We start from the raw sequence: 20,465 nt of genomic DNA, 5'->3' as shown, positions 1-20,465 counted from the left end.
AAGTAAAGGGATTTCAGTTATAAACTACCTTCATGTTGGGTTCCTTGTTAAAATGGGCTATCAAATTATTTTAGAGAACAAAACAAATCCACTTGAATATTATTGCCTTTCCCAATTGATTTAGTATGTGTTAGGAGATACTTTTCCAGATCTCTGGCCTGACAGGAATGAACAAACAGAAAAACAAAGATCACCTTATTCATTATGATAAAATTCTCTGAACATGAGAAATTATTACTAAAATCTACAAAATAGCGACGTCATTAATCTCTTCTAGGCTGAATTGTGAAAAGTAGGTGAAAGATCCAAATATTAGTGGTAAGTGACAGAATCTTTCTCCTTAGCCTTAGAAAAACAAGGAGAGAAAGGGAAGGAAGGAGATAGTGCTGTTATCATGTTACAGATCGTGTCTGACATGGAGAACATAGTCCTGCGACACAGCCATTAAGTGCTAGGATCAGAGGCAAGATTCATGTATTCTGCAAAATGCCTTAGTTCACTCACTCAGTGAGTCAACACATTCCCTTAAGACACAGAACAGTTGGCAGATGAAGTAAGCTCTTTGCTGCTGTCTTTGCCTGTAGCCCTCATGGTAATCTTGTCAACAACACGAGTGTAACAAATTGCATCTGCTTATTTTTGCTGTTTTCTAAAGGTGAAAGAAGATATTTAACTTGAGGTCCAAGCTCACTTTCTTCCTCAGCCTGAAAACCTTTTCTGTGTAATTCTCAGATCAAGGCACTTACAGAAGGTCTTGGGCATTGTAAAATATGCTGGGCAAAGAAACTGGGTCTCTCAGAAGACAGCAGTGGTAAAATCAAGCATTTGAGCAAACGAAATATGAATTTAGATTCCTTCAGCTGGGCAAAGCGATTTGTTTTGGAATTTCTGCCTTTATATCACCTTTCCCTTAAGTGTATGGTGGTATGTGGGGGTGTGTGTGTGAGAGAGAGAGAGAGAGCCTGACTTAGAGCATATGTGTGTTTTAATTGAATGTTACATTAAGAAATTAACTCCTACCTGACCCCCTACTACTCAGACCCCCAGTAGGATTTAAACGGCATACCACTGCTCTCAAAATCACGGCTAGCTTTTGGCCCCCCAACTCTACAACAGACATGAAAGGAAGGAGAGGTGGGTGAGAATGAAGGCAGGAGGTAGGAATATTTTAACCTGTCAGCAGAAAGTTTTCAAAAATGTCTGGCGCTAAGGGTAAGAAATGAAAAATGTTGTAGAAAAAGAAATAGCCACAGTAAAAGGTAGGAGTAAGTATTTCCAAAAGGAGCATATCCAAAAAGAAGGGGATGTGAATTCAGGGGTGCTAAATGCCTTCCCAACCCAAGAGATGTCCATGTGCCCTTGCCAGATGGGACACTGTGAGCTATTCCAGCTCAGTGGGGTGGTTTGTGCCACTCTGCTAGACCACACAACTTTGGGGTTGAAAGAAATTAGAGGAAATCTGTATGAAAGTTCTCAACTATCCCTGGACACCTGAGGGAGAGACATGCTCATGAGTTAAGGTGATTCATTATGACAGCAATTCAAGTGTCTGTGTATGTGTGTGTGTGGTGTGTTTATGTATGAGACAGAGAGAAAGAGACAGAGACAGAGAGAGAAAGAACATGAAAGGCCTTAAGGGACATTTGAAATTGCTTGTGGTTTGGAGATATGTGATTTGAAAATATTCCCCAGGTATCAACTGACAATTTTTCTTCTCTATTCCTTAAAAATAATGATCAGCAGTTTTCAAATCCAGCATGCATCAGAATCATGAGGAAGGCCTACTGAAACACAGATTGCTGGCCTCTGTTCCCAGAGTTTCTGATTCATTAGGTCTGAGGTAGAGCCTGGAAATTTACATTTCTATCAAGTTTCATAGGGGATGCTGATTCTGCAGGCCTGAAAGCTACTGATCTAGTCCAATTGGATCATTGCGTTATATATATTTATTTTCTTTCTACATTATATAGGTGAGGATATGGAAGCCTCAGCACAATAAGTGGCTCCAGGAATTTTGATTCCAATTCCAGGCTACCTGATGCAAATCAAAGTGGTGTTTAGAAAGGGCATCTTTCCCAAGATTGGCCCAGCTAGCAAGCCTGTCAATCATCCACAGCTAACCAGAACGGGGGTCAAATGTATTCCAGTCCTGAGACACCGCTGTCCCAGGATTTGATTAATAGGTCTTTTCATATTGATGTTTTTCACCACAAGTAGCTCTCTCTGGCATGTTGAAAAACTTGTTATATCGACCAGTTTTTTTTTTCTTCATTTTAATCATTTAAAATAAAGGCTTAATTTTTTTCACTTTGAAAAGAGTATTCATGCATGTTGAAAATACAGGAGTAATATAAAGAAGAAAATAATAACTTTTAATTTTATCTCCCAGAAATAATCAGGGTCAATATGTTAAGGATTTCGAGGTTAAGTTTCTGTTTAATAGAGTTGTGTAAGGTTTTTTGGTTCTTTCCTCAAGTCTTTTTTAAAGCATCTTTATTGATTCACATATTCATATAAATGTATAATTCACATACCATACAATTCACCCATTTAAAGTACACAAGTCAATGGCTCTTCCTGTATTCATAGACTTGTGGAAGCATTACCACAATCAATTTTAGAACATTTTCATCACTCAAAAAGAAGCTTTGCTTTACCAGTCACTTCCTGCCCCCTCCCCCCTCCCACTCAATCCCTCAGCCCTGGAAACCACACATATACTTTCTTTCTCTATGTATTTGCCTACTCTGGATGTTTTATATAAATCGAATCATACAATATGCTCTTTTATGACTGGCTTCTTTCACTTAATGTAATGTTTTCAAGGTTTCTCTATATTGTAGCGTATATCAGTACTTCATTACTTTTTATTACATGGATATCATTTTAATTTATCCATTCATTGGTTGATGAACATTTGTGTTGTTTTCACTTCTTGACTGTTATGAATGATGTTGCTTTAAATGTTTGTGTACAAGTTTTTGTGTGGATATATGTTTTCTATTCTCTTGAGTATATACCTGGGGTGGAATAACTGTAGCATATAGTTACGCTATTTTTGGTATTTTAAGGAGCTATCAAACTACTTTCCAAAGCTGTACCATTTCATGTCCCTACAAGAAATATATGAGGCTTCTAAGTTCTCCACATCCTTGCGAACATTGTTATCTGACTTTTTGATTGTAGACATCCTAATGGATGTGAAGCGATATCTCATTGTGGTTTTGATTTGCAGTTCCCTTGTGACTGATGACATTGAGCATCAATTCATATACTTATTGATGATTTATATAGCATTTTTGGAGAAATGCCCACTCAGATCCTTTGCCTCTTTTTAAACTTGGTTATGTATCCTTTTATGAATGAATTGTAGAAATTCTTTATATACTTTGGATACAATTCCCTTATCAGATAAATGATTTGCAAACATTTTCTCCCATGTATCGGCTATCTTTTCACTTTCTTGAAAGTTGTCTCTGCTTTCTTTGAAGTACAGATGTTTTTTATTTTGATGAAGTTAAGTAATCTGTTTTATTCCTTTTTCACTTGTGCTTTTCACATCTAAGAAGATTTTTGCCTAATCCAAGATCAGGAAAACTTACTTCTATGTTTTCTTCTACAAGTTTCAAAATTTCAGCTATTACGTTTTGGTCTATAATCCATTTTGAGTTAATTTTTGCTTAAGATGTAAGGACAGGGCCTGAAATCATTCTTTTGTATGTGCATATCCAGCTGTCCATGCATGTTTATTGAAGAGACTATTATCTTCCCCATTGACTTGTTTTGGCAATTTGTGAATAATTTTCTATCATGTATTTTCATAAATTTTAGGAACATTTCTCTATTGTTTTAGATAGAGTCCCAAATCTATTTTAAATTACAAGTTATTATCCCTTGGTAGATGGATCTTCCTGCCTGCACTCAGGAGTCAATTTAGGACACTGCCCTTCCTCCTGCCTGCCCTGAACTGACATCCCATACAGATCACGTGACCTTGCAGCCCTTGGTCATAGCTGGTTGGACTAAGGTGTGAGAGCTTTAGGGAGGTCTCCACTTCACAAGTTCAAAAACATTAGAAAGACAGAAGCAGGAAAAGGCAGATGCTGGCTTTATTACTAATGTGCTGATGGGAAAATGTGACTCTAGAACATTGGTCAAAATAGCTTTCTAACATTTTTCTCTCACCCTTGCCCAAAGTCCAGACCTTGGTAAAGCCAACCTGAGTGAAAGATTGGTTCTACAGAGCAAGACTTCTCACAGAGCTAAGGTGGAGAGAGAGGCAAAAGGGACATTCATGTAGTTCTGGTAAGTCCTACCTGAGACGTGTAGACAAATGCATGTCACCTCAATGGGGAAAAATAAAAAGAGGGAAGAGGCCAGGGCTGTTATTCTAGTGCAGTGATTTTCAAATTTTAGCATGCATCAAAATCAACTAGAGGAGTGATATAGTTATTTATTTTCATAACTTTTTATTTTGAAATAATTTCAGACTTACAGAAAAGTTTCAAAAATGTTCGCATATACTCCCCATCCAGTTTTCCCTAATCTATAGTACAATATGTACTATGTATGTTGTGTTTTCACTTTCATTATTTTTTAGAAGTCTGTAATTTCTGTCTGTATTATTTAATTGAAGAGTGATTTAATTCTTTTTAAAAACATTTCTATGTGTAAACGCTGTTCTGCTTTGTGTTTTTGTTAGTAATTTCTAATTTTATTGTACTGTGATCAGAGAGTATTGTTTGTAATAGTTCTATGATATGAAATGACTGATTTTTTTGCTGCCTAATATATGGTTAATTCTTGTGAAAGTTCCATGAGTACTTAAGAAGAAGGTGTTTCCTGTATCTTCAGGATGCAGAGATTAATATACGTCCACAAGCTCTACCTTGTTGATTACGTTGTTTCAGTATTCTCTCTGTTATATTTTTATTCATTTGATCTACTGTACTGTGAATGTTGTATTCAAGTCTTCTACTCTTAGTGGGTTTTTATCCATGGCTCTTTGAATCTATTCTATTTCTCGTTTCATAAATGTGCTTACTGTGTTATTGGGTGCACAATTATTCGTAAGTTTTATATCACCTTTGAGAACTGTCACTTTTAGCATTAAGAAGTGCCCTTACTTATCAGTTGTTTGGTCTTGAATTCTACTTTGTCTGCTATCTGGATCATTACTCCTCTTCTTTTCCTTTCCATTGGCCTGGTATACCTTTAGCTACCACTTACTTTTCTGCTTAATTTATTTGTTTTAGATTTAGATTTTGTATCCAGAATATACTTGGGATTTATTTTATAAGCCAAATTGAAAATATTCTTTGATGAATATGTGAGCTAAACCTGTTGATTTTTATTGGTAGGACTAATATGTTTGGTCTTAGTATTTTGTAATTAGGTGTATTTCATTATATTTCCAATTTTTTTCTCTGCAATATTTGCATTCTTTGCCCTCTAATTAAAAGGAATTTGGAATTTAGAAATGTTTGTGTTTCTTTCTTTCTTTCTTTCTTTTTTTTTTGGTGAGGAAGATTGGCCCTGAGCTAACATCTCTGCCAATCTTCTATTTTAGATGTAGGTTGCTGTCACAGTGTGCCTTGGTGAGTGGTGTAGGTCGGCACTCGTGATCCAAACCTGGGAACCCTGGGATGCGAAAGAAGAGAATGGCTGCGCCACTGGGCCAGCCCCAGGATGTTTGCATTTTTGTTCTAGTCTTGTGCTTATATTTTTTAAATCACTTAGTCCATTGTTTCACTGTTTAATATTTTATTATGTGGTTTTTATTGCTATCCTTTGGCTTCCACTTGCTGCCTATATAGCAATCATTTTACTTTATTTCTCTCTTTCTTTTCATTATTTCTACTTTGTAACAGTAAATAATATTGTACATTAGTCTTCCATTTGCATCTCTGCTTTTGTTTTAGTCTCAGATTGACATTCTCACCTGGGGATAATTTAGCCTCCCTGTAGACATTTGGCAATGTCTGGAGACATTTCTGGTTGTGGTGGTGGCGAGGGGGTGGCATTGCTACTGGCCTCTAGGGAATATAGGCTGAGGATGCTGCTAAACCTCCTACAGTATACAGGACAGTTCTCCAAATAAAAGATTATCCAGCCTAAAATGTCAATAGGCCCAAAGCTGAGAAACCCTGATGCGCATTCTATATTTTAAAGCGCTCACCATCAGACCTCTTGCTAAGGTGTTTTAGTCATATCCCGATTGGGTAAAGCTCATTCTTTGTAGATTCTTCAGGAAGGTGTCGTGAATCCAGAATTCCCCGAGTTCTTGTATGTTGAAAACTGTTTTTAAATGCTTGCTTGAGTATATTTAGTTCCATTTGGAGAGTTGTTGTGCAGTTTTCTTCTGTTTCATGGCTATTTCTCTGGGGTTGGCAAGGGGCGTTTCCCTTAGTTGATGTGTCCTAAAATTCGTTGTCTGACTTTTGGCAATATCTCTGTATGGATCTGTTTATTTTCTTCTTGTTTAATTTTTTTTTGGTGTTGGGTGTTTTGCGAGAGTCCTAGTGTAGGCGCACTAGCCTATGTACCCTTTAAATCGTGTGTCTTTTTCTGGACTACACACTGGCACACATGACAATAACAGTCCTGAGCTTAACCAAACCAGCTGTTTCCCCGTGGGATGGTTAACAGAATGATCCTCGCAGTCTGAGGGATCACAGAGACCCTCAGGAGTGGAGCTCTGGTCTTTGGAATGCAGGTCATACAAGGACAGTCCCCCTTGACAAGCATGCAGCCTTTGTTCCTCTGCCTACTTAAGCAAGCTTCTCTCAGGGAGCGGTAGCCGGTGCACACTTCCTGTTCAGCTGGCTGCCACTGGACCTTCCCTGTAAGTAACTCCCCAATAAATCCATGTGTCTCATTTGCTGTCTTCAGGCCTTTTTTTTTTTTTTTTGAGGAAGATTAGCCCTGAACTATCTACTGCCAATCCTCCTCTTTTGGCTGAGGAAGACTGGCCCTGAGTTAACATCCATGCCCATCTTCCTCTACTTTATATGAGGGACGCCCACTACAGCATGGTGTGCCAAGCAGTGCCATGTCCGGCAAACCCTGGGCTGCCAAAGCAGAATGTGCAGAGCTAACCATTGCGCCACCGGGCAGGCCCTATTTTCTGGTCTTTTGTTTGGTCTCTCAGCAACCTCTCACCCATCCGGGCACTTGGTGGACCACCTAGTTTAACCACCTCTCTTCTGTCAGACACTTTAGTGGGTTTTTGTTTGTTTGGTGGTAAAGGAGGGGTTGTGAGAGCTAGGGGTGTGTGTGTGTGTGTGTGTGTGTGTATGTGTGTGTCTGTGTTTACTCTTCTGTTTTTTTTAGGCTTTTCTCCAATAGAGCCTATTTTGTGTCTAAACCAAGTGACATGGTCATGTTTGCTTTAGCCCATCACTACACACTTTCCTCTTGCTTTTCGTTCCTTGTTAAATTACCTCTCTCCCCTCTACCTTTTTGTTTCCTTTCTCTTTCAATGATTATAATTACTGACACTATCTATTTCAGCTGTGTTATCAATTTTGGGAGCTTTTTCAGATAACTCCAGCTTATATCATTTCTCAGTTCTCAAACTCCTTTGAACTTATTTTCTGTATTGGACACCAGATTTTTTTTTTCATGAGGAAGATTGGCCCTGAGCTAACATCCATGCCAATCTTCCTCTATTTTGTATGTGGGATGCCACCACAGCATGGCTTGAGGAACAGTGTGTAGGTTTATCCTCAGAATCTGAACCCATGAACCTGGGCCCCTGAAGCAGAGCACATGAACTTGACCACTATGCCACTGGGCCGGCCTGTGAACATTGGATGTTTTTAAAAAGATTATGTCACTCTTTAGTCATTTTTATTGTCCTATCTAGCTTTGTTTTGTTTATTAATTTCCCTTGGTTTCCAAACCAGAAACCTAGACCATGAGGACAATATGGGCAAAGTCTTAGTATTCTCTCTCTCAGTAATGCTTAGTATGGTGCCAAGAATACAGTAGGCACTCAATAAACACTTCCTGCTTCGTAAATAATGGAAAGCTAATTTTAGTTAGGAAAGGAGAAAAACCTGTGGAGCAAAGCAAAGTCATCAAGCCAATGTGACTTACCTTCCAGCTGTGTTAGACACATGGCCCATAGAAGCTGAATAGGAGGAGATGTCTGGGGCAAGCTGTGTTAGGAAAAGCTAATGAACAGGAGGAGGAAAAGAGTTTATCAGCAATGCTCTGTGCATATCATTTTCTAGAGTAATTACTATTGGAGAATAGGAAAGTGAGATACTTGCTCTTTTGCCCAAAGATATGCAAACAAGTCCAGCTTACCCAGCTACGTGTTTTAGCGTAACTTGCCTGATTCTACTCTTAATGTATATGTACAGATGAAGGACCTGCCTAGTGGGAAAAGCCAGGATTTTAAAGTTAGTTAGCTTCAAATACTCCCTTTATTAGCAAGCAAATTATTAGAAGCAAATCGTACACTGTCTGACCTTGTCTGATCAACTGTAAAATGGGGGATAATAATAATGATCCTGCGAGATTGTTGTGAGGATTAAATGAGGGGAGGCAGGAGAACAGTGTGATTGAGTCCCTGGGTCTGAATCTGTGACTTCGGGCAAGTTATTTAGTCTCCTCTGCTTCAGCTCTTCATCTTTCAGACAGAGATGTTAATATTACTCACCACAGAAAACTTGTGTGAATTAAATGGATTAATATATGCCAAACCATTGAGGACAGTGCCTCGCACATAAAAAGGCCTCATTAAGTTTTAGTTTGGACTTGATGATGTATTTAAAGCACACTGTCTGATACACAGTAGGTACTCATGAAATATAGCTATGATTAACTCATTATTTAATAATAATTATTAGTAAGATTCTTTTCCCTGACAACAATGATATAGGGAGCAAAAATCCTTTCTTTCCCTTCTCTGAAGCATTGGAAAGGATACAGGGGACAGTGATTCTAATTGCCACATGGTCTTTAACCACAACCTTGTCAATTGCTTCCATTCTCTGGGCCTCAGCTCGTTTCAGCTGTAAAATGAAGTGTTCAGGAGATGATCTCAAAGCTTACTTGAAAGCTGGAAACTTCTCTGGTTCTGAATAGATGTATGTGCGCTCACTGACAACTTATGGAGTAGGCCTGAGTCAGCGAAGGCCTGGAACAGGAATTCTCAAAGCTCAGTCTCCACCTCGGCAGCATCAGCATCACCTGGGAACGTGTTAGAAATGGAAATTGTGGGCCTTTGCTCTGACCTCCTGAATCAGAAACTCTGGGGATGGCACCCAACAGCTGCATTTTAATAATCCCCCCAGGCGACTCTGAGGCTCACTAAAGTTTGAGGGACACTGAGCCAGAATAATGGAAGAGATTTAATGAGGGAGAGGATCTTAGTGGCAGCTAGATTCTAGCCAGAGCAATGGTTCTCAACCCACTCTGTATATCAGAACCACCTAGGAAAAAATACCAAATACCAAAATCTGGCTTAGCTCCAGAAATTCTGATTTATTTCGTGTAGGATGAGCCCCAGAAACCGGTAGCTTTAACACCCAGGTGATTCTTATAGGGACCCACAGATTGTTAAACAATCTTATTATGCAAATGAAAGAAGGGAGCTCTCGGTGATATTAAATTGGTTACCAAGGTCACAGAGGTAATTTGAACTGGAACCCAGGTGTCCCAATGCTTAAGTCAGTCCTAAACCATGTTCGTTTTGTTGTATTTTATTAATTAAGTTTCACAATCACCCCCTTTTGGAAAAATCACAGAGTAGAAATACTCCAGGTGGTTAGTTATCTAATATGTTGGTCCAAAGAATGTCCAGACTTTCCATATTAGGAGGTTATTGATGCTTTGCTTTTCATTTTATCAGCGGTTGTCCAAATACCTCTTAACACACACACAAACATACACCATCCAGAGTTCCAGTTTCCTATATAAACGTGGGTAGGTGGGATTCTTCATATAGGATATCAAATATATTCCCTTATAAGTTAACATTTAACAGGATTATAGCAATGGAAAATTGAAAATGGCAATCTCCCTATTGGCAAATTTCCAAGAAGACTGTCTCAAAAGGAAATATAATCGAACCTCTCTGATCAGTGTTTCCTGGGCATCTACTAGGTCCATAACTCACTGATGGCTTTTGGAGTCACTCTGTAACCAGCATAATTTTTATAAAGTGACTTAATAGCTTTGAAGGGGCTTTGCTCTTAAAGAAAATATAGGAAGACAAATTTTATACTGCAGGCAAGTTGAACCACGACAGCCACTGCTTCACAGAAACTTGCTAAGTGAAACAGACGGTGCCTTTCAAACTATGTGTATTCCTCAGAGGTGTTTATAGGTTCCACAAATAATTCAAATCTCCTTTTTGATTTTATTTCACACTATTTTAAATCTTGAATTAAAAAGAAAATAGGCATATTCAAATGTGTTCTATAAACGTTTAACATATGGAAGATGACCAATGTATTAACTAACTACTTATTGATTAGCTTTTCAAGTATATGTGATAAATTTGAATTTACTTAATATTTGTAAATGTAAAGTATATTAATAAATGTGCTTTTATTTGTTTTGTTTATTGGGAGCTTGTATGCCTATTATCACAAAATATGATTCTAGGTCTATAAATTTTGAAAATCACTGGACTAGAGAAAGATAGATAGGAGTGTTTAAGAAGAGTCAAAGCTACTGGCCACCATCTAAATAAAATAGCCACCTGGAAAGAAAATATTTTTAGGTCTGACACATACTGCCATCTACTTATTTATTTAGATGGATTAGTAGATTAACTTTATGTATGTGTGTGTGTGTGTGCGCATCTTAGACTTTACAAAATTTATTCAGCATCTCCCTTAGGATCAAATTCTGTTGATAATTTTCTCTTTTCCTTTTTATAGCATCCTGAGTTCGTGACACTACCCTTCCCCACCCTGAGTGGCCTGTAAATAAAGAATCCATTAAATTTAATTAGAAAAAAAAAATCCCTTTACAAAATTTCTTTTCCTCACAAGGTGTAATCTATATCCAAGGATTGAAAGTAGAAATGTATTGATGAATAGTAAATCCATAATGGAAAATTTACAAATATTTAAGAAATGTTTCCACTCTCTTACTTATTGTATCACAGATTTCAATAGCCCTGATCTCCCACAGACTAGAATGAGAAATAGCCATTGCCCAGACAAGGCAAGTTGGGCTTTAATAAAACTGAGTCCCATGTCAGAGGCAAATTAAACATAGTTAATATCTTCTCTCACTTCTTATGCTTACCACTGGCTCAGCCAAGACCACATTTCAAGGTCTATAACTTTCGTCTTCTTTCAGGAAACATTTGGGTTTCTATAATTGTGCCAACAATAAAGAGTTTGCTAAAGGGGAATGGCCCCTAAAAAAAAGTCCTGTTCAGAGCCTTTCTTAGACATGAGGGATTTTGGACAAGAGACATTCTTCCAAAGACTAAAATCGAGGATGATCAAGTTACTTCAACAAAGAGCCTGTGCTTTTCCTAGAAAGCAAAATATGGTACTAGATATTGCTTTCCACATTCCATGTTTCTACAATGGCGTTTTTAACGCGGTGATCCTACTTTTCCCATACCTCATAGATTGGAAGTATTAAAGATAGTTGCAGTTTTAGCTCAAAGATTGCAAAATCATGAGGAATGTATATGGATCTCATTAAATTTGAAAATGAGATGCAGAAGGTGGACATGATTTTGGTTTTTCACCAGTGGGGAAGATCAGTACGTTTGTCTTTACATGTAAAGCAACACATCATGATAAGCAAGGACAGTTTTCAAATTGTATGTATAGGAAAGGGTGTGTGTGTGTGTGTGTGTGTATACATATGTGTACAAACATACTGAGACACTTAGGAATATAATGTAACAGATACCAATTGGAGTGGCTACCTGGCTTCCAGCACACCCCAGGTAGCTGTTTCCATGCCTCCTCTCTCTTCTTCAGATAAGACCCTTCTCCCTGGCAACAATGATTGGTTTAGCGATGAGCACATGGACTAAATCAATCTACTAGGTACCTATTCCAGTATTTTTTAGGCAAGAACTGGTGGGAAAGAGACACGTTTGCCTCTGGTACAGAGCTAATGAAGATGACAATTCAAAGCTGCTATTTCTGTTATCTACATTCCCACTCAGGACATTCACACTTAGTATTCCTCTAGAATTCTCTTCTCTTGATTTTTGCATGGCTGACTGCTGCTAATCACTCAGTCTTCAGCTCAAATATCACCTCCTCAGGGAAGCCCTTCTTATTTAGACAAGTCTCAAGCTTTCTGCCTCACCTCTCAAACTACTTCTGTACCACTTACCTTCCATTACATAATCCTATTTCATTTTCTTCATAGCCTTTATCCTTATTTAAAAATATGTACTTGTTCCAGTCTCGGTTTCTCTCCTTTTTCTCTGGATGTCTATTCCCTCAAACTTTGATCTCCGGCAGTATCACTCTCACGGCCTCGTGACTACAACTCCACCTCTAGCTACTATTGCTTCAGCTTCTACTGCCATAATTTCATAGCTTAAATTCCTAAGATAATTTGGCCATATGTTTTTCTGAAGCCATGTCAAATGGAAGCCATCAGTTTAAGTATAATCTGATCTGGGGTCAGGTGCACACTCCTATGTTATGGGGGATAATCCTTTCCTCTTGCTTCATTTTCTCAAGTGGCTGGGTTTGCACCAGAAGAGTGCTTTTCCAAGTGTGCTTCCTAGGCCAGCAGCATCAAACATCACTGAGAATTTTTTAGGAATACAAATTCTCAGGCCCCATCCCTGACCTAGTGAATCAGAAACTCTAGGAGTGCTTGAAAAATCAGTATTTTATTCTGTGTTTTAATAAACCCTCTAGGACTTCCAGGCAGCTGTAGACAATGGGGGTTGTCTAAATTTCCACCTTCCAAAATTTCCTCCAGAAAACAGTACAGAATAATGAAAGGGAAAGATAAGTCTGCCCGAAAACCATGCCCACAGCATAACTTAAAAACAGACAATGCCCAAACTTCAAAGTAACTGTAAAGAAAAAAGAAAAATGACCAAGTGTCAGTGAATTATTTCTCAGGTTCATATTCCGCCTCTGTTCCACAGCAGGGCTTTCGGCAGGCAAAGACAGACTAAGAAAACTGCAGGGAAGACGGAAAAGGGAAGCCAGCGAAGGAGCCGTGGGTTGATCTCAATACACAACTAGGGAGACTGAGTCTACTTTAAGTCTAAAGTTACTAAAAAACATACAGGTAGATCAGAGCACAGACTATTGGGAAAGGACTTAAAAGTATGTGCAGTTTGAAGTTTCAGTCTTCAAACACATAGATTCTAGGAGAGAGAAAAAAAGAGGACTCTATAAAACTGGGGGGAAAGAAGCATCTTTTCATAACAGGAAAAAGAAGCAAAGAGGAAAAACGTAGAGTCCTGAATTTAAAAAGGTAATCATGAACAACATGAAAACAAACAACCTGATTGAAAAATGGGCCAAAGACTTTAGTAGATACCTAGCCAAAGAAGATATGCAGACGGCAAAGAAGCATGTGAAATGATACTTCGTATCATATGTCATGAGAGAAATGTAACTTAAAACAAGGGACTTTCATTACACATCTATTAGAATGATCCAAATCTGGAACATTGACAACACAAGTGATATGAAGATATTGGGCAACAGGAACTGTCACATATTGCTGGTGGAAATGCAAAAGGGTACAGCCACTTTGGAAGACAGTTTGGCGGTGTCTTACAGAACTAAACACACTCTTACCATATGATCCAGCAATTGTGCTCCTTGGCATCTACCCAAAGGAGTTGAAAACTTACGTCTACACAAAAACTTGCATGAAGATGTTTATAGAAACTTTATTTATAATTTCCTACATTTCAAAGCAACCAATATGTCTTTCAGTAGGTGAATGGATAAACCAACCAGACAATGGAATATTATTCGGTGCTAAAAAGAAATGAAATATCAAGGCATGAAAAGACATGGAGGAAACTTAAATGCATATTACTAAGTGAAAGAAGCCAAACTTGAAAAGGCTACATACTGTATGATTCCAACTATGTGACATTCTGGAAAAGCCAAAACTATGGAGACAATAAAAACATCAGCGGAGCATGGTGGATTTTTAGGTAGTGAAAATATTCTGTATGATATCATAATTATGGATATGTCATTATACATTTGTCCACATCCATAGAATGTACCACACCAAGAATTACCCCTGAGATAAACTATGAACTTTGAATGATTATGATGTGTCAGTGTAGCTTCATCCTTGGTAAAAATGCATCATTCTGGTGAGTGATGTTGATAATGGTGGAGGTTATGCACGTCTTGGGACAAACAGTATATGAGCAATCTCTGAACCTTCTTCTCAATTTTTTTGTAAACCTAAAACTTCTCTAAAAGATAAAATCCTAAAGAAAAACAGTAAACACACATGCACGTCTCTTGTAACCCCTCCTTTACCACCAACTCAACAAAAATCCACTAAAGTATGTGACAGATAGGAGTGGTAAAATTAGGAATCCTTTAAAATACCCAATACCACACACACACACACACACACACACACAAATCACTTGGTTTTGGTACTAAGTAGGCTCTACTGGGGAAACTTACAAGAAAAGAAGACCAACAAAATGGGACACGTGGCCCCATATGTTATTGCCATTCTGTGGAGAGATGTGCTTGATGTTTTTACTGTAAGAGTGTAAGAAGGATCCCTCAAGCAGAAGAAAAAGATGAACTTTAGCAGTTGCTGCTTGTTGAGAGTCAATTCTTAATGGGTCTCTCACATTTCTGCACATCTTGCAAAGTGACACATTGACCAGCCTTTATTCAAATTATCTTTTTAAGGATGTTTATATAGCAAACAGCTTTAAAAGATAGTGTCTCTTTCTACAGCAGAAAAACAGGTTTGGTTAAAGCCTTGGAAGATAAAGAGTGTGTTTCCTTCAGAACAAAGGGTAAACCTGCTTATGCCCACTATAGAAGATTGGGTCCCCAAAGCTCTAGGTTTCTCTCCTGGAATGCAATCCACTGCATGTGAAGATATCATATGTCCCTCTTTGTATCACCAGGTAGAAATAGAAGCTTGGGTATCTAGAACAAATGCTGTTACTCTGACTAGTGCCATTGCTGTGAGTTTACAAACTGTCCTTTGTCTCTGATTTAGTGGTCTCATGTCTTTTGCAAGCATCCATTAATATGCAGCAGGTTAACTTGTTAGCTTGTAAGTAAAGTAACATTTCAGACACTTCACAATTATAGAGATGTGAATCTAGACAATCATGACATTTAGAGCCACTATGGTTAGAATCCAGGCAATTTTTTAGAATATTGGCTGATTCACTTGGAAGAAGTGGGGCAGGGCATGTAATCCTTGTGTGAAGGAAGAAAGGTAACAGCAGGATCGACTTATGGCTCGGCCCTTCCTGCAGCCTGTTATGCAAACCTTAGATCTACTGGAAGAGGACAGTAAAAAGTCTCATAGTTTTTTGCAGTAGGACTTAGCAGCTATAAGTTGCTTTAGTCTCCTTCGAGAGATTTCCCCATGAGAGACAAAATCTTGTGGAAAACTATAGATAAGGCAGCAAATGATATTTTGCCTTTTGTTGCCCCAGAATGGGTCTCAATGCTGATGAAGGTGGCCCAGTGGAGAATGAAAAACTCCCAAAGGAATTCAGATACGTTCTTGTGATCAGCCCATTATCCTAGTAAACTCCCTTATTCCTGTGTTGAAATCGGGTAAGAATTTAGGAGGTGTCACTATGACAATGGGGCAGTAAATGATAGGGATTAAGGTGGACTCCTTAAAAAAGGGTGCTACTGTGGCATAAGAATAGACATGTAGATTAATGGAATAGAGTGATGTTTACAGTCAATTGATTTTCAAAATGGATACCAGGACAATTCAATGAAGAAAAGAATAGTCTTAAAAGTTACTGTGATAACAGTATCCATGTGTAAAAGAATGGAGTTGGGACCCTTTCCTTACACATAAACAAAAATTAACTAAAAATGAATCACAGACTTAAATGAAAGAGCCAGAATTTGAAATTCTTAGAAGAAATCATAGTAGTAAATCTTTGTGACTTTGGATTAGGGAAAAACTTCTTTGATATGACATCACAAGAACAAGAAAAATTGGATAAATTGGAATTCATCAAAGTTAAAATCTTTTGTGCTTCAAAGGACAAATGAAAAGACAACCCAAAGAATGGGATAAAATATTGCAAATCATATATCTGCTAAGGGATTTCCATCCAGAATATATGAAGAATGTCTACAGCTCAATAATAAAAGGATAAATACTCCAATTAAAAATGGGCAAAGGATATGAATGGACATTTCTCAAAAGAATATGTATAAGCACATGAAACGGTGTTCAATATCATTAGTCACTGGGAAAATGCAAATCAAAACACAACGAGATATGATTTCACACCTGCTAGGATGGCTATAATCAAATAATCAAAAAGACAGATAATAAGGATTGATGAAGATGGGGAGCATTTAGAACACTCATACATTGTTGGTGGGATGGTAAAATGGTGCAGCTGATTTGGAAAACAGTTTGGCACCTATTTCAAGAGTTAAATATTAAATTACCATGTGACTCAACATTTACACACCCAGCTATATATCTAAGAATATTGAAAACATTTCTCCACACAAAAACTGGTATATGAATGTTAATAGCAGGCTTATTGATAATAGTTAAAAAGTAGAAAGAACTGAAATGTCCATCAGCTGATTAACAGGTAAATAAAATATGGTATCCACATAATGGAAAATTTGGCCACAAAAAGGAATGAAGTGCAGAGACATGGTATAACGCAGATGAATATTGCCGGGGGAGAGGGGAAGTAGGGAATTGGGAGTCACTGCTAACAAGCACATAGTTTCCCTTTGGGGTGTTGGAAATGTTCTGGAATTAGATAGCAGTGATGGATGCACAACATTGTGAACATACTAAAAACCACTGAATCGTACACTTCAAAGTGTTGAATTTTATGTTGTGTGAATTATATCTCGATAATAAAAATTGTAAAAAAAAAATACATGGCTGAACCTTGAAATCAGTATGCTAAGTGAAAAAAGCCAGATACAAAAAGCCTGCATTGTAGAATTTTGTTTATATGAAATGTCCAGAATAGGCAAACCCATAAAAATAGAAAGTGGATTAGTGGTTGCCAGGTGCTGGGAGCATGGGTGGTGGTAGTCATGAATGGCTAATGACTGCTAATGGGTATGAGGATTCCTTTGGGGGTGAAGAAAATGTTTTAAAATTCATTGTGGTGATGATTGTGCAACTCTACAAATACATGAAAAACCATTGAATTGTATACTTTAAAAGATAAATTTTATGGCATGTGAATTATATCTCAATAAAACTGTTATAAAAAGAACAACAATTTTATCTATTTAAGAGGTAGAAAGTTATGCAGTACCCATAAATAATGAAATTGTTTAATAAATCTTTATCCTATTCTCTATCAGCCCTGATGGTCTAGTAGTTAAGATTTGGCACTATCACTACCGTGGCCTCGTTTTGTTTCCTGGCCAGGGAACCACACCACCCTGTCAGTTGTCACACTGTGGCAGCTGCATGTTGCTGTGATGCTGAAAGCTACGCCACCTGTATTTCAAATACTAACAAGGTCACCCATGGTGGGCAGGTTTCCACAGGCTTCTAGACTAAGACAGACTAGAAGAAGGACCTGGCCACCTACTTTGGAAAAAATTGGCCATGAAAACCCCATGATAGCAGTGGAGCATTGTCTGATGTGGCGCCAGTAGGTTAGAGGATGGCACAGAAGGCCAGTCAGGGTTCTGCGGTGCTCTACATAGGGTCACTGGTGCTGAAAATCAACTCCATGGCACTAACAACATATCTATAAAAAAGAAAAAAAGTGCTATTATGCAAGTCAAATCCAAGTCCACAAAAGGTTAGCCCTATGGTCTTAGGCAGAAAATGCCTACAGCTTTTCAGTGCCTACAGCTGCTGAGTCAAACAGTTCTCAAAGCAGAAATAGATGGGCTTTGTGTGAATGAAAAACATTGGAATTTCATTTTGTTGAGCCACAAGCAGCTGGTATATTTCTCAAAACTGAAAGTAAACATACCTTGTAATTTGTGCCACCTGATCCCTCCCTCCTCCTCTACTCCAACCTCAGCTGCTTTAAGAAGATAATTTGAGGTAGAGCTGAAGTCTCCCTATCCCCAAAGATGACCAAAGGCCATATATAGCAGTCGAGGCATGCTAGGGACCTTCTGGGAGTGGAGGGACTTAAACTCTTACAGTTCTGTTGGATACAGGTGTCCAAGTTGCCACCCTACCCAATCTTGTGAAGGGAGGGGGGCACCTGAATTCAACTCATGGATTTTGGGCAAAGTTAGTGGGAAAAGAAAGCTAACAGACCTTCTGGGTGGAGATTTGGGTAGATTCTATGTGCTGATGTTGTTTCTACACCTAAATGTATAGGAAGAATTGATGTGTTACATGCTTTTACTTCTCTTTCCAATGAAAGCCAAAGAGGATTATTCTGATGAGGAATTGTTGCATGTAGAGAGAGACTCATAGTTTTGAGGTCCCTTAACTCTAAAGAACATTTTGAATTACAAGTCTCTATGACTTAGGATTTTACCAATTGGAGCCAGCCCCTACCTGGAAGCTTACCTTGGGATTTTGGATTCATTATCTCCCTTTCGAAAATCAGCTGTTAGCTTGCTATTGGGCTTTTGTCAAAACCAAACCCTTAACTCACAGAGGATTTGATACTCTTTGGCCCGATATTTCTATTTTGGAGTGGATCAATTTGTACTTACTAGCTGACAAAGTGGGAAGTGCCTAACAAGACTCACCCTTCAACTGGAAAAGGTATATTCAAGAATATAGAGGGCCCGAAGCCAGTTGCATCTCAGTTTTCCATGAAAAAGTGATAAGTATCCCATTTGGGGGGACCTTCACTCCAAACTCCATTGCCTATAGCAAAGTCACTGGTTCAATGGAACTCTCGATTTCCAGAGGTTCTCCTGAACGCTTGGGCCTGGTTATCTGTTAACTAGGTTTGGCTAAGCTGATGTTTGACGTCATCCACTGTGCTGCTGCACCAGCTACCTAACAGAGAAAACGGATATGGTTGTTTCACTCAGTGGGCAGAACACAGAGTTGTTCTCATAGCTCTGGCTAATACGCACCTTCTTACACTTTGCTATATTTTTACTGATTCTTGAGCTGTTGCCACCAATGATCTGGCTGTTTGGTCTGCCACTTGGAAAACCAGAGACAAGCAGATTAAAGACACCTTTTGGGGCAAATTAAAGGCACTCTTTGGAGCAGATTAAAGGCACTTTTGGGACTGCTGATGGAACCATCTGTGTCACTCACAGAGATGCCCATACTAAGGGCCTGTTCTCTGATGAAAATAACTGCAATCAAGCTGCTCACAGAGCCCGAACTGCACAATCGCCACATCTGCCTGTGTCCATCATCATACCATTTACAGCAACACATCGACCAGCATAGAGTGAGCACAAAGGACTCTATGTTGCTGATGCTGGTAACCGTGTTGCTGTGCCAGTCCAATCAGCCAACTCTATTCATACCATATAGCCTTTGAAACTTATCATACCATGTTTTCAGCTTTCCAGATCATTTTCACACTGAAAATGTGGTACAGGGGTATACATTTTATTGTAACAACCACTCAACTAATAGTAAAGTTGCTAATAGTAAAGATATTTGATGGACTTTCTATATTCCTTGTCATACACAGGCATCTGCTATTGCTGAGCTTGGAATGGCATCTTCAAAAATCCACTTGAAAAGATTTCTGACTCTGCCTCCCTTACCTGCTCTCCATCTTATTAAGGCAGCTTGCTCACCAAGTGAGTTCTCCCCAGAGAGGGTTCATATTCTCTCAGCTGCTTCTTAGGTAATGATCGGGATGAAAGAAATACGAATAGGAAATAGACATTTTGAAAATCTGGGATTCCTCTCTGACTATTCTAGGACACGATGCTTTTTTCTTTTTCCTAACAACAACCCCAGGTCAACCTGATTGGCACATACCAGGCAAAAGGAGACATAGGAGCTTGAAATTTAATTCTGGTTCAAGTCTTTGGATTCTCTTGTTTGACTGCTGAGTCTGAGATCATAAAGATAATAACCACTTGGTTGAATCTTTTGCTTTCAGAATCCCCCTTTGGAGGCCTATGTGGGCCAAAATTGGGGGAGATAATGGGTCTCTGTAAAATTTATAAAAGTTTGCTTTTCTCTCTTTTCTCACTTTACACTCCTAGATAAAAATTTTGAATGCACGTAGGGTATAGGCCACTTTATATGGCAGTGGAATGAGAACAATAATCTTGGCACCGGGGGAGGGAACACCTCAAACCCTGGGAGGTATGGGAGTGCAGATACTAATGATCTCTGTCTTTCCTAGTCGC

This window comes from Equus caballus, chromosome 27, assembly GCF_041296265.1.
Source record: "Equus caballus isolate H_3958 breed thoroughbred chromosome 27, TB-T2T, whole genome shotgun sequence".
Classification (NCBI taxonomy): Eukaryota; Metazoa; Chordata; class Mammalia; order Perissodactyla; family Equidae; genus Equus; species Equus caballus.
This window is presented reverse-complemented; position numbering follows the sequence as displayed.